This window comes from Hesperophylax consimilis, chromosome 15 (assembly GCF_061612785.1).
Source record: "Hesperophylax consimilis isolate HC1 chromosome 15, BYU_Hcon_1.0, whole genome shotgun sequence".
Lineage (NCBI taxonomy): Eukaryota > Metazoa > Arthropoda > Insecta > Trichoptera > Limnephilidae > Hesperophylax > Hesperophylax consimilis.
In genome coordinates, this window is record NC_142850.1 from 31,818,838 (window position 1) to 31,834,602 (window position 15,765).

General features: G+C 33.1%; 1 protein-coding gene across 2 annotated transcripts in view; it reads left to right on the top strand.

The window, feature by feature from the left end:
* Positions 1–356: 356 nt before the first annotated feature.
* The window catches only part of LOC149417637 (uncharacterized), a 40,512-nt gene continuing 25,103 nt past the window's right edge, over positions 357–15,765 (top strand). For both annotated transcript variants that reach the window (XM_089640478.1, XM_089640479.1), the window contains exon 1: positions 357–742. The gene's annotated coding sequence lies outside the window, so the exon portion shown is untranslated. The remainder of the gene's footprint in view (positions 743–15,765) is intronic.

A 15,765-nucleotide genomic window follows, 5' to 3' on the forward strand; every position in this document is an offset into this window, starting at 1 on the left:
GGCACAGAAAAACAGATGTTCTGCTAGAACAGATCTTACTGTTAGAATATGAACAGTAAAAAGATTGCTTTAGTTAGAATATTTTTTATTCTATGAGTAGCAAGGTTTTTGTGTTGTTAAGAAACATTCTTTAAATCAGTAACAGGCTTTGACTATACCTTATTTTTCTTTTTGAAATGCTAAAAATTTCCCAGAGGTAATAGCAATTGTGAAATATGTTGCTTGTAATGCGTTAGTTCCACGCAGACAAAATGACGCCATCATAACATGTTTATTTCTTCTTGTTTTTTCGTTTAGTGTAAGCGATATCTCTGTCTCCTGGTACTCCCCTGCAGCGTTTCTCGCCGTGGTCCAGTGGACCGGCCCAGAAGAGAGACGTCGAGACGGAGGCTGCGTGTTCCGTGCTCCGCCGCGACGCCGCCCGGAACTCTCTAACCGGAAACACGGGAAATTACGTAAACCACCTGAAAACCCCAAAAGTTTGTGAAATCAGTGTAAAATCAACTAAATAAACACCTCCTCTCATTTTCTAACGTCCTGATATCTCATCCGGAATAAATAATAATTAAGTTGAATGATAAAAGTCCGCTATATTTCCAGAATATAACGAGAACTTTTTAACACTGTGCAAATAATAGTAATTATTGTATCGCTTGATTTATTCTTGTTGAAAAGTTCGCCAGTTGTGAAGGGCTCTTGGCGGTAAATTTGAATTAAGGGACCTTCCATATTTCTCGCTTAGGTAAGTTGGTTTGTGTTTTACATTTAAAAGGATAATTTGGTGTTTATTTCTTGAAAAGCAGTAACTTTGAGTTAACTTCGTAATTTAAAAAAAGATATCATTCAGGTGCGCGTGGTTCTCTTCACACTAATTTATAACTTGGACATTACCCTTTATGTGCACTGTTAAAACTGAAGTATCATTGGGAATATATTTTTCTTATGGTTTCACATTGACTTATATAAATCTATAGCATATCGAAATGGTATTTTTAAAAACAATCATGCTTAAGGTACCCCCATGCGTATTTGTAAACGGAAGTTTTTGACTAAACACAAGTGCCATGGTCGAAGTAAAAAATGATTTTATATGCCCATCTAATGTATACAATTGTTGTAACTAAGGAAAATGCATAATACTGCAAAAAACGTAAACTTTTTGGTTGCAAAACATTTAAAACTCATCAAGATTTATTTCTTCAGAACTGGTAAGCGAAATAATACATTTATGATTTTTTTTAAACAATATTTAAAATTAATTAATTCATTTAATTTTAAACATTAGTACCTAATTTGTTCCCTTCTCTAAATTTTTATAAATTATTTGTAAAACTTGTAGTAAGTTAGCTAGGAGGATTCTTAGTTTTCATTTAGTCTAAATGATTTATTTCTTAATGCAATAATACCCTGTTTTCTTTTATTCTTAGTGTTGAATTCTTTCCATACATTTACCAAATATAAAAGAATATTAAATTTTGCATTATAGTGATGAAATTAAGAATTATCAAAACTGATGAAAAATTCTTCCAGTCCATCCTAGCAAATAAATCTTTAGAATGAGGTGTAACGAAGTATAAATATATTTGAAATACAATTACTGCAGAGCTGAAAAGAATCTTTTTGGGACAGGGCCAAAAGAATCTTTATTCTTCTCTGTTTATTTATTTATCTTTATTTTTATTTTCACAAGATTGTATCTACTAATTGTTATACTTTGAGAACAATGAGATGGCACAAACTTAAAAATAATATATTGGACGAAGGAAAGTGGGGCGTTGTAGTGAATTTCTTTCATGATTTCTAGACTAATTAATTTATTGTTTAGTACAAATAGTATTATCTGTAAAAGTAGGTTATAGTTTTGGAAAATACAAAAATTTTGCTACGCATTTTATTATTATAGTGTCCTACAACAGAAAAATGTTATAACCATTTCATAGAACAACTATTCAATAATTTTACCGATATCGGTATTAACTATTTACACAGCAGAGTGAAATTATTTAGAAAAATGTCGTAAAAAATTACAAAGATCTTTTTTGGCACGTTAGACAATAGTTTTTAATTGAATACAGCTCCATTATAAGGATTAAAAAATAAGAAGATCACAGAAGATGATTTGATACTGAGATATATAAATAAGGCCTAAGCGACTGTTGTGAAAATGAATAATAAAACACGATTTTATATAAAATATAGCAAAAATCCCTCAAAGTCAAAGAACAGAAACAGATTTTTTGTTATAATTTTCGTAAAATTGTTTGCTTTTTTTTTTCTGTCACGGGAAATTCATACAATTTCCGAGTCAACTCGACACCTAAATAGAGTCTATCTTTAAAAAATGAAATATATAAAAAAAAAACTTCAATTTACATTACTTTAAATTTCGGTAAAAATTCGGATTAACAGGGTTTGAAAATATCGACATATTTGATTTTTTTTTCCGAGATTAAACTGTGCAGAAAAACGCTCAATATGTTTCTAAATGAAATAATTGAATATTTGTGAAAGCAATGAACCTTTGTACTTTGGGACTAAAAATTCAAACAATATTCTAGAATCTTTGAAAGCATTTTCTGCAGTATTTTTGGATTGTTATGACTTATCTTGTTTTGCTGCTTTGTAGATTTTTCTAAAACATCTCTACATTACTCATGTGTTTTTAACGACGTGTTAATGATCCACTTGTCAAAATATTGTTGCACTATTAACTGCTGAATATAACGCTTGTTGAAAACACACACTTATTTTTACACTCGCGTGCACAGTCTAAATGAACAAAACATAACAAGTAAAAATTACACAAAAAATTAATAGCAAAGTAATGAAAAGCTGTAACAATGTGTAGAAATTTTTATTTTGCTACAAAATGTTTCAGCACAACAATTTTCTACGCCTATGCCGAAACTGGTTTGTATTTAAAAAATACATAGGTACCTACCTAATCGTCGTGTATAATAATATATCATTACAAAATGCAGAAATTATTCGGATTTTCATGAACACATGTTCCGATATCGTGATAACATACCAGCTATTCGTAATTTACTAAAAGTTTATCAGGAAATCTGTTAATTTATTAGTTGAGGCCTGCAATCTCGTTTTTAACCTGATTACCAAAATACTGAAAAGATTATTAATAAATTAGCAATATTCATTTTTCTCCGTGTAGGTAATTTATCAAATCCACGATTAATATTGTTTCTTCTTTGATTCCGATATGAAAACTTTTTCATTCCTATTCTTGAATTCACATTTTATATTACTGCATATTAAATGTTTGAACTAAATCTTACCATGGGCCTCAATACCAATAACAAATAATCATTTCGATCAGAAAATTGTGGTTTTATTAACTGTTTTAGTTGAAGGCATCACTTTATACGGACTCTTTTATGAATTGCACGTCACTGCCTAAAATTAAATAAATAATAAAAATATTATTACGTTTGAAAAATACAGACCAATCCATGTAAGAAAACTGAAAAGTTGAAAACATTTTTTATCAAGTAGTATGCAACGTAACACCAGAACAAAGTACCCAAATAACGAAACATACCAATATCGGTTGTAGGTTAGGTTGGGTGCATGCGCGATTTAAAATTGAATTCCTGCGTAATGCGTAAAACAAACCATTCAAGTTTAATCAACTATTTATATTACAATTTGTAACTGCGAAGTATAACTCATATCAGAAAAGAGATCAAATTGGCACCAAAATTATTTAATCATAATAAATAATTCGTTTTTTGAAATTATGTTTAAATGTTTGGCAGATAAAAATTTATAGAAAAATACCGATCGAAATCTGTATCTTTAATTTAAAAAAAAATATTTCCCCACATTCGAAAGGTAATTAATTGCATGTATAACGCTAGCAGATTCTTCAATAGTAACCAGTTGCTAACACTGTACAATTCGCAAGTACACCCAACAATTGAATTTGGGAGCCACCTCTGTGCTGGAGCCCCACAATATTTGATAAATCTTCTTGATTCTGTGCTAAGGAGAGCGGTCCGTCTGACAATCTATTGTTAACAGACCGATTGCCATCTCTGATGAACAGACGCAGTGTGGGCATGCTGAGACTGTTTTACTAGTATTTTAACGGAGCCTGCTCTAATCAGCTAGCAGCATTGATCACGGTGAACCGTAGCACGGCGTATACGAGAGGAACACCCGTTCACAGATGATGTTCACTTCATTAGAAGACGGCTCTTGTGTGGAACGAGATACCGGCATCTTTTTTTTCTTTTTAATTTAATCTGCCTCACAATACTGCTAAACCGGGTGGCGACACAATTCCCTGTCTTTACACTATAGAGATAGGGGCGCTCTTGTAAGGTTTCACATAAAAAAATATCACATATAACCGTATATTTAACATCCTATAATTTTCAAGGGTTTGCGCAGATACTATAAATGAAATTTTAAAAACATGTAAGTACGATTACCAACTGTTTGGTTTAAAGATCTAGGCAAGGATAATATCTACATGCTGTAATTATTTTCTACATATTAGAGATATTATCTTATGTACACTATCATATATCACTTTTATGTAATAGCATTTTTAGGCGCATAAATAAATGAATAAATACTATCTTACCAATTGGTTTTGATAGTTTTTTAGGCGAAAGTATTAATACCAAAAGATTTTCAAAACGCTCGGCCTTGATGGAAACTGTAAAGTGTATATTATGTTGGTTTGGCCGCGCTAATACTAGAATAGACCTCAGTTCAAGGCACCTATTAAATTAGACGCAGACCACATGGCTTTGGATCCTCGGAATACACCTGAGGTTAATGGGAGAAACGGAGACGTAATGCCACGAAGGCTTCGCAATGTATTTCGGAAATAAACACGGAAACTTTTATTATTACCCAGGCGACATTGGAAATAATTCATTAAGCGGTAAAAAGATAAATTATTAGGCGAAACTTTTTTTTCAGGTCTAATTGATTGCTCAATTGTTTATAAAAAAAATGGGTTCGTACAAAATGTATTTAACTTATTTTATTTATTGTACGACAGTTCAATTATTATCCATTTACGGTATTTACACGGAAAAAAATGAGAATTACTAAGAATCTCTTCAAACTATCGGTAAACCAGTTAAAAACGGGATTACAGGCCTTTAACGAATGAATTAAAAGGTCCTGATAAACTTTTAGCAAAACGCGAATATGCTTTCATACATTCATGTCGAACGCGTGTTCCGACATCGATAATACATTCGCAAATTATCAATACATAATATCAATAAACGATACAAAGTTAAACAGGAAATCTGTAAATTCACTCGTTCAAGGCTTGAAATTTCGTTTTTAACCGGATTACCAACAACTTGAAGAAATTCTTAATAAATTGGCAGTACTCATTTTCCTCCGTGTACATGATTAATTATTTTGACATTCTTAGCATTTTGGAAGAAGACGTTAATAGAAAAAGTTTAAAGATATTTTAAAGAGTAATTATTTATTTCTACGAATTAGAAATTTCGTTCAACGGTACAATTCCCCTTGTCACGCTGTACTGTGCTAGAATATTTGTTCTGCAGCGTGGTATCTTGAACAAGTCATGGTTACGACTACGGCCGTATTTTCAAATCAGATGACATTTTTCTTTTTAATATTAAATCTGTCAACAATGACAAAATTATCCTGACTGGGGAAGTCACAGCAATATATTGAATTCATTATTAACCATCATTTTTCTGCGTAGGGGTAGGACAGAGAGTATAGATTTCCTCAGAAATTTGTTTTCTGCAGACACATTACTTATTCCAGCAATATTCATACATTCATTTTGTTAGTTAAACTCTTGACAATATAAAAATTATTCATTTAATAGCAAAACAAACAGTCGTACATTAATATATAAACGATCATTATTTATATGCTCTATAACTCTAGACCAAGGCTGCCCAACCCCAGGCCCGCGGGCCACATTGTGGCCCATGAACGAATTATAAGTGGCCCGCGTGAACCATTTTCAAAATACACGCCAATTTGAAACAGGGAAACTATCAGCTGGAAACTACTAGCCAAGGAAAAGAAATTTTTATGATAATTAAGGAAGGCGTTGCAGTGTTTACCATGGGACAAATTAATATCTATTTACACTGATGGTTTTTTTTTTAATCTTAATGTTGTAAAAAATAAATACCGCACATCTCTATCTGAGCAACATATATGTCTAATTTGTTGCTACTGTCAACATCTGAACTGACTCCTAACATAGGAGAATTACAAAAACAAAAACAATGTCAGAAATCACATTGATTGTACCAATTACTTGCATTTAGATTTTTGTTAAATAAAATGTTGTTTCGTTATTTGGCAGTAGATGCTATTTATTTTATTATTTTAATAAACGACAGTAAATTTTCAATGTGTTTATTTGTTTATTGCGTAAAACAAGACTTTAAAAAGCTTATGTAACAAAAATAGGAACCTTCAGTAGACAGTGGCCCGCTAGTGATTTTCAATTTCGCCCAACTGTTAAAAAGGTTGGGCAGCCTTGCTCTAGACCAATAAAATTATTGATTTAGTATTTGTACCCACACAATTTATTTACGAATGAAAAAAAGATAAATATTGTAAGAAAAACATAATATTATAAACAATTAAAAAATATTGTTTTCTCTTGATTATATTGTTCAAAACAATAATATAAACCATGGATATTATAAACAATTAAAACTGTTATCATAATTTTCCCAAAATAAAAGTATTTTTAATTATCAGTTAAGCGAGCTGAATTTTATACGATTTCAAGTTACAGTTGAAAATTTCTACATTTTGTAAGGCATTGTGAGTTTTAAAGATACGTCATATAAAAGAGTTTTGCACTTATTTGGATTTAAATGTGATGGTCGTTCAATCTGGTGTTGCATTCTGTGTATTGATTCTCAAATCCTGACCGCTCGCAATCGCAGTCGAAAGTACATACATTGGTCGATGTTATTATGCTTGAGTATCGTAGGGTACATATTTACATACGCCAATCGTCTAAAGTCATTCCACGCGAACAACGAGTGGAATGACTTCATCGAGAATCGAGGCCCTGGGCAAAAAATGCAATCTTAACTCATTCACTCTAACGAATATCTTCCAATTATTTCACTTATATCTTCCTTTCCAGGCTTATTCTTCCGTTCACTTGCTTGAATATGCATTATAATTGGTCTGGCAGCAAACAAATCAAACACTTACCTAATAAAACCAAATCACCGAGAGTTGAATCTGAATTGAAGAAGATGGGAGAGATTCCCGAAGATTCTAAAGGAACATTGTGATTTTTGGTTTAAATAAAGATGCATACAGTACATTTTTGATAACGGAAAAGAAACGCTCTAATATATTTTCAAACAAGCGACATACAAAATGGTCTAGTTAAAACAGCATTACACTAATTCAATTATATTTTACTAAATTTGAATACAATGGTTTTGTTGCAATAGTTGCATTTAAATATTAATGACATGCGCCGAACTGGATTCTGAGGCTTTTGATTTTGATTTTGTAGATTGGCCAACGAACTTCAATCACCTGAATCTAGTTCAATACGGGAAAATCATTGCAATAAACCCAAAAAATACCATATTTTGTTATTATCCAATGAATTGAAAATGTCTACATATCGTGTGCATCTGTTTCACATTCTTTCCTGTTAACGATCATGTTTGTAAATAATCCATCAGAAATCCGTTGAAAAGCCTATGGATTAATGATTACCCAGGTTGATTACCAACGCGCAACAGTAATAGCTGGAATAAATTTTACAACGTCCAAATCAGTCCGCGTTTTTTTTAAAACGCGTTTTTGGAAAATACTTATTTTGATGTCATTTATTTCGAGTAAACCCAAAAAAATCAGACAAATGATGCCATAATAATGATTCGAATTAACATTTTTGATATTTGATTTATTGTTGTAACATCAATAATATACAGGGTGTATCGGCACGTACCCGACAAACTTTAACCAGCTATTCCTTAGCATATTTGGAGTAAAAAATCTTATGTGCACTTTGCTGTCCGGTAACCTTTATTTTTAATAAAAAAATTATTATTCATATTTTCACCACATGTCACCACTGTTTTATCCTTTGACAAAGTTTGAAAACCCATCTGGCAAATATTTTATTCGAATTCCGTTGAATAATGCACGTGTGTACCTATATTGGCGCACGTTTACAGTCACAACGAAATAGCACGGCACCATTCGTCTCATTTTTAACTATTATTATTTAGTGTGTGCGAAAGAGCGAAGACGCTTTTTGACATACTTGCTTATAACAGCTGTTGAACACGAAACGCATGCCAATGACAGTGATGTAGTGTGGAAATTTTAAAAAATTTTGTTTTTAATTGAAAAAAAAAATGCTACCGGACAGCAAAGTGCCCATAACATTTTTTACTCCAAATGTGCTAAGGAATAGCTGGTTAAAGTTTGTCGGGTTAGTGCCGATACACCCTGTATACTTACATATAAATATAAATATAAATTATAAATATTAGATTATCAGTAACTCGGTAACTAGTTACATGTTTTCGGCAATACAATAAAATAGTGTCGGCTCTGCTAGTTTGCTGGTATCCTATTTTATCTCGACCATTTGAATTTTCATCTATTTGTAATTTTTTTTTGTAACGTACGAATTCCGGATCAAGATGGCGGGAGAGTTCGCATGATCGTGGTTCCTACTAAGAGCTGTAAAATAGGAGCAATCAATATTATGGTACCTACCAACCTGAAGAAAGATAGATAAAAATATTGTAATTGAGATGGTGATTTATTTTGACAAAATTTAGAATTCCTTGTTTGAAATTTTTGTTTTAATTTATTAGGCATGAGAACTTTAAAATATACTTTTTAAATCCACAGAACTATTACTAACAGAGGAAATGTTAACTTGTTTGAATTAGTGTATTGATCGCTCATAATAAATAATTTAATTATAATTTAAACACAAAACAAAAAAAAGGTTCGTAACTTATGGGAGCAATTGAAAAACAGCATTTTGATTGTATTCTATTTATGCTAACTAAATGAAATATTTTAGAGTGATAAAATTTAAATTTTAATATATTTCCAACATTGCGTTGGCAAAAAGGTTTCTATCTGCATACAAAGTGCACTATTAAACAACAGCATTCCGCGTGAGTGCATGTCTCGATTCGCCCGAAGTTACTTTTAATGAAAACATGCCGCCGGTAATATGATATCAAAACTTTGGCAATAAAGTGTCCGCATGACGCCGCCTCGCCGTGTGACGCTGGCTTCTGCACTGCCTCCGCATCTCCCGGCTAAATATACACCGCGCGGCTAAATATAATACAGCGCGAATACTTATAGCGATATACTCGTACTTGGCCGCAACACAACACAGTGCAAACACTACGGAACTGAATAATGGTGGATTTTACCGTACAATGTATGCTAGATTAAGATTTTTTACAAACTTAAAATTGAAAAGTAGATAAGTAACACTGCGCTAATGTTAATAGTGATATACTCGTATTTAGCCGCAACATGACATGACGCAAGCACTAAGCACTACGGAGCTCGCGAGATTAGGCTTTTTTTATTATTATTACTGATTTTGCTAAATATAACACGGCCACAACACAACACAACGCAAACACTACGGACTACGGAAATGAATAATGGTGCATTTAACCAAACAATATATGCGAGATCAGGTTTTTTATTATTATTATTATTGATTGCAATCATAAAATGTGTTTGTAGATAGATATACCACCGCGCGGCTAAACTTAATAGCGATATACTCGTACTTGGCCGCAACATGAACTAAATATAAAAAATAAAGCTTTTTTATTGTTATTGATTACAAACTTAAAATACGTAGATATAACACCGTGCGAATGTTAATAGGGATAACCTCGTGCTGGCACTGTTGGTGGACGCGGTGCACTTTCTTGCTGCAGCAGCTGGTCCAGTTTCCTCACCACATAGGATTCTTGCAGCAGATTCTCCATCTTCGTGTCACCTGTTTCTGTACTTCATTTTATGTAACTTAATTTCAATTTCAATTTGTAATATTTATATTTTTTTGTAATATCTGCATTAACTGTTAAGCGCCCCTGAGGTGATATCTCACAAAAGCGGCGCTATATAAATCATCCAATAAATAAATAAATAAATAAATACTCGTACTTGGCCGCAACATGATATGATGCGAACACTTCGGACTACGTAGTTCATTAATAATAACCGTACAATATATGCGAGATTAGGCTTATTTTTATTAATATTACTTTCTTCAAATGCATCGCTAGATAACACTGTGTCAATAATAATAACAATATACTCGTATTTAGGTTTTTTAATTATTTTTTATTAAAATCTTAAATGGCGTGGATAGATATAACGCAAATGATAACAGCGATTCTCGTACTTGGCGTATGGTGATATAATAACAGAACTTTAATAGGACTTTCACGTAGCCCGCAAATGAACGTCGTAATTTGATGAATTGTTCAAAGCCTATGAAACAACCCGACATCCTTAGTAATGGTGCATTTAACCATACATAACATCTAATTTGAGGCTATTAGTATTGACTATCTATGTATTTAAGTTAGGGGTAAATAGAATACCACGCGAATAATAATAGAATTTTTTTAAAATTATTGTGTAACTAGGCTTTTAGTCTTCAAATTTCTCATGATCGCGTAACGCATACCCCAAAGTTTCATAGTGTACTCAGCGAACAGCGTGTTCTTGTTTTCCTATTAGGTATGGGAAAGCAACATTGACTCAATATAATAATACTAATATACTCCGCAAACTCAACACAAGCACTACTGAATACTGATGGTAATTACGGCTGTCAGATCTGTTTAATTACGTGCATTTACACATACAAAATAACAAATTGACGCATTTCATGCGAAATTTTCAATGATTATGAGATTCTCATAATTTGCGGCTAAATGTAAAGCCGCACGATTGAACGTAACACCAAAAATATATGTAGTATAGTAGGAATCGCAAATTATTTATTTATACTCGTAAAACATGCAGGCGTACCTATAAGTAAAAACGCCTAAGTCTTTATAGGCGTATTGATAAATACGCCTAAGCCTTTATAAGCTTTTATGGGCGTATAAATAAATAAATAAAAAGACAACGACTTATGCATGATCACTTTTTTAACAGTAATAAATCATAAACATAGAAAAATGACTAGAACTTTTTTATCAAGATACTGTAAAATAAGCGAGTACATGATCAGTTCTCAAGAAAATATTAATCATTCAGGATATATCTGAATATATGCTCACGCAGGTACCCTAGTCCGATTAAAATTAATGAACGAGATGCGAAACTATTTTTATATTGATGAACACGTGTTCCGACTTCCTCACAACATATTCGTGCTTTACCAATAGTTTGTTACGAAATTGGTCATATCTTTCGTTATATGCCTCCAGTCCCATTTTTAACAGGAAAATGAATAATTTGACCAGTGTTTTAATAAATTAACTATATTTCTTATCAGTATGTTTTCTCCGTGTACCTATTGACAGTATCGTCTCTCACCAATATTCCCCTGCGATATCCGCTTCACGACCGTATACTTTGTAGTAAATATATAAAAACTGATGCACCACCGTATACTTACAAACTACATAAAGTAAATACATACAAACTTCCTTACCCTTACCTTTTCGTCATTATAACATGTCTCTCTTTTGATGAATTAATTGACTAATTAAAATGCATATTAGTTTGTAGCGCATGAACCCAACTCCGCAGTGATGAAATGAGATGTTCAGAGGAAACAACAATACGACAGCCTACTTCTACTTGAGAACGTGGAAAGGCATAAATTTCTAAAGTAGGTAGTATCTAAGCTAAACTTGAAGATTTTCAATTAAAATCAAACAAACGCCCGTGGCTTATGTATGCAAATTCACTTTGGTTTGTAACGGCAATGTTTCTGGTTCAGAAAGCAAACCACTAATGCGTTTTATCTCAAAGAACGAAAGCCAGAAGATTAAAAAAATGTGAATTATAATATAGTAATATTATCTACATAGATATGTGCTCAGAATTATGCACGTGGCAATTTTGAGTTGAAGTTAGTAAAGTATGATTTGTTATTAGGTAATTACTGTACGATGACCTTAGCAGTTTTGTGGAAGAGCTTTCCCTTGGCGCTTGGTGCAAATATACCATAAACAATGATTACATGTCACAGTTAATAATAATAATTTTTATCGGATTATTTGTAAAGCGCTGTTTTCGTGAGAAAATCATCCCAAGGGTGCAAATAACTTAAATATAAGCATAAGAAATCACTAGAAATATATTTTGTAAATAAGTTAAGTTTGGCATTTTATCGTACGATGACACACAGAGAAAACTTACTGATAAAAAATATTGCTAGATTATTAGGAATCCCTTCAATTATGCGTAATCCGGTTAAAACGGGATTGCAGGATCTTAACGAATAAATTGATAGGTTTCCTGATAAAGTTTTAGTTCTAAATTTTGTCATGATGTCGGAACACTTATTCATAAAAATCCTTTCGTATTTTGCCATTATATATTATTAAACCAAACGCAGTTAACTGAACACTTCTTTATCCAACTGCGTTTGTTTGAATAATGGCGAAATTTTTTGAATAATGATCTGAAGTTCGGACATCGTGACAAAGCATTGGTATTTTACTTAACGTAGCGATCAACAATAACCTATGTAGCGAACAACGAGATTCATCTAGTTGTTCCGAAGACAGCCTTGATACTTTCCTTTATCAATAGCCTGACAATTCTGTCTGTCACATTGTGCACATAAGGCAGGAAGGCACAGCTTTTCGACTCTTGTTCAATTCTGTCTTCGTTTGGTGCAGATTTGGCTCTTATGATTTGCCTTGTCTGACTTGCTGGGTAACCGTTACGCTCCAGTGCATCGGTCAGCTTCGTAAGTTCCGCTCCGATTTTAACTGACTGATGCACTGGAGCGTAACCAGAGGCGGATTTGCAGTCTTGGCCGCCCTAGGCCCCAGACCATGTAGCCGCCCCTTTCTTAGTGCCCATCATAGGTGTGGCGAGGGCGGCTGCGGGGCGTGGGGGCGCGCTATGTGTTGTGTGTGAACACGCTCTTGCATATCGCTATTTCGTACGTAGAATATTTAGGTACTTAGGAAGAAATTTCTTGTTATCATCTGTGTCTTTTTTGTCACGATTGGCCGCCCCTAATATCTGACAGCCCTAGGCCCGGGCCTACATAGGCCTAAGGGCAAATCCGCCTCTGAGCGTAACGGTTACCCAACAACAAAGATACAGGACTTACTGAGGTCTGCAAAGACTAAGTTTCCTCTGGAAACAGATAGAGTGTATAAACTCAGCTGTTCCGGATGTGACAAGGTCTATGTAGGCCAGACAGAGAGGACTATCTCCAAAAGGATTTCAAAACACTTCAGAGCTTGTAAACTCGGCCACCCTGACAAATCGGCAATTGCCGAGCATTTGATTGACACCGGGAATTACTTTGGATTTGTTCCTGAAATCCTGGGGAGACCCAAAACTTATAGAGCACGGCTGATTACGGAGGCCATTGAAATTCAAAAAAATCCCGTAAACATTAATAGAGACGATGGAGCTAAGCTCAATAGTTCTTGGTATCCGGTAATTGACGGCTACACCAGAGTTAAACGAAGAAAACCACTTTAAATAAAAAAATATACGTTAATGTTAGCTCAGAGGGTTGGAGCTGGCAACACGGTATCACAACCTCATACATAAGCTCACATTTTAACACAACCTCAAATAACACATCTGCCCTGATGATGGACACTGCAATGCTGTCCGAAACGTTGGCTAAAAAAGGAGTTAGTTAACACTCCAAAAAAAAATAGCAAAAATACTTTTGGCCGTGAAAATCTTAAATTATATTAGGAATATGAATACTTTGAAAAGATTCTTAATAAATAAGCAATATTTTATTTCATTAGTTTTATCCGTGTATTAATACGCTTTTCAGATTACGAAGAATTCAAGAGAGAAATTCCTTTAGAACACTCGTTGATTAATAAAGTGATTTTTTTATTTATAAGTGAAAACGGCACAAAATGAGCCACTAACATAAATATAATGCTAAATAGTCTACATACAAATAATAAAGTATTCAGCACAAAGAATAAAGTTCATAGTATAAAGTTGAAAGTATGATTTAAGGCATAAAGTATAAAGGTTAAATATAAAATTAAGTTAAGAATATAGAATAAATCATAATAAAACATAGCACAAAAGAAAATTATTTTTATTTTGTATTAACAATGACTTAAACGATTTTTTTTGCCAACGATGCCAATCTGTACAAACCATAAATAACCCTAATGATCATCAATTTACATGTGACATTAATTGCGTAGCTATATATTTATTGTCAGACAGTTATTTTTTATGGTTTAAGAATGACAAACAAAACTAACAATTATTTTTTTTTTTTAAAAAGAAAGACAAACATTCCCGGGTCACGAATAACCCAACAATGTTTGAAAATCTCCTACTACCACCACAGAAAGCCGAAAATGTTGCTTGTGTTGTGATGGAGGACTTAGCCAGCCGAGGAATCGAACACGCGACGCTCGGGTGAGACCCAAGCGCTATGCCCACTCAACCACTGACCGGACAATTGTAAATAAAATACCTGTTAAATGAAAACTATAGTAAGTAACAATATAAATGTCATAATATATCGAATGATAAGCAACAGATAGTCAAAGTATTGTTAAAATAGAAATTAATAAATCTATTGTTGCACTCTAGATCAGCGAACCTTTTCCATTGTCTTCACGAAAATAGCACACAATATGTTTCACTAGAAAAAATGGAAATAGCACTGGATCTAGCATGGATAACATAAGTAAAGGAAACTGAGAAAAGGAAACTGAGAAAAGAAAACAGAACCGACAGTTTATTTATCATTATATTAGGAACCGTTCCAAATAGGTCAATGTGATGGAACGCTGTATTCAATGCATAGAGCTGGCTTGACGGGTTGACCCAACAACCGTAGACTTATTCATTTTATATGTAGAAATGATAAAGCATTACTGCATTGTTACATTTTCTGATTTTATGCAGACATCAATCGGTTTAGATATAGAAATGAAAATGTTAATCCATGGGATATAAATATTTAATAAAATGAGGGCACGTGCCAGTTGGCTTGAAATAACCATGTGTGTTTTTAGGTGTGATGTTCCAACAAGAGTTCCACTGTTAGGACCGGTGAGGCAAACCAAATATTGGGAAATTTTATGAACGCGAAAAGGAAGTAGGTAGGGTTTAAAGAACTATGGAATTTAGATCTGGAAACCGCTACTCGTGAAACCATTGTAATGTTCAAATTCTACACCGGGTTTTAAACTCGTCACCTCTGAACAAAGAGCCAAGTATCCTACCGCTCAGCCATGAAAGTCACTATCAAACTGTTAAATAATTTAATTAAAATCGTTCATAAGTACATATATCATTTACAGATATTAACGGGAGCACTTTACGATGCGAATTCTGTAAAAAATCAACAATTTTCCCATTATTAAAAAAAATTGTTTTATACTCGTATAGTAAATTTTGCGACAGCTTATCATTGAACGCTGTTAAAAGTTAGGACTTAGTAAACAGAAGGTAGATTCTTCATTATAAATAAATCCCTTTGGAGAAGTTGAATTCTATCGATTTATATAAGTTTATATTGCTACCGACACTGTGATT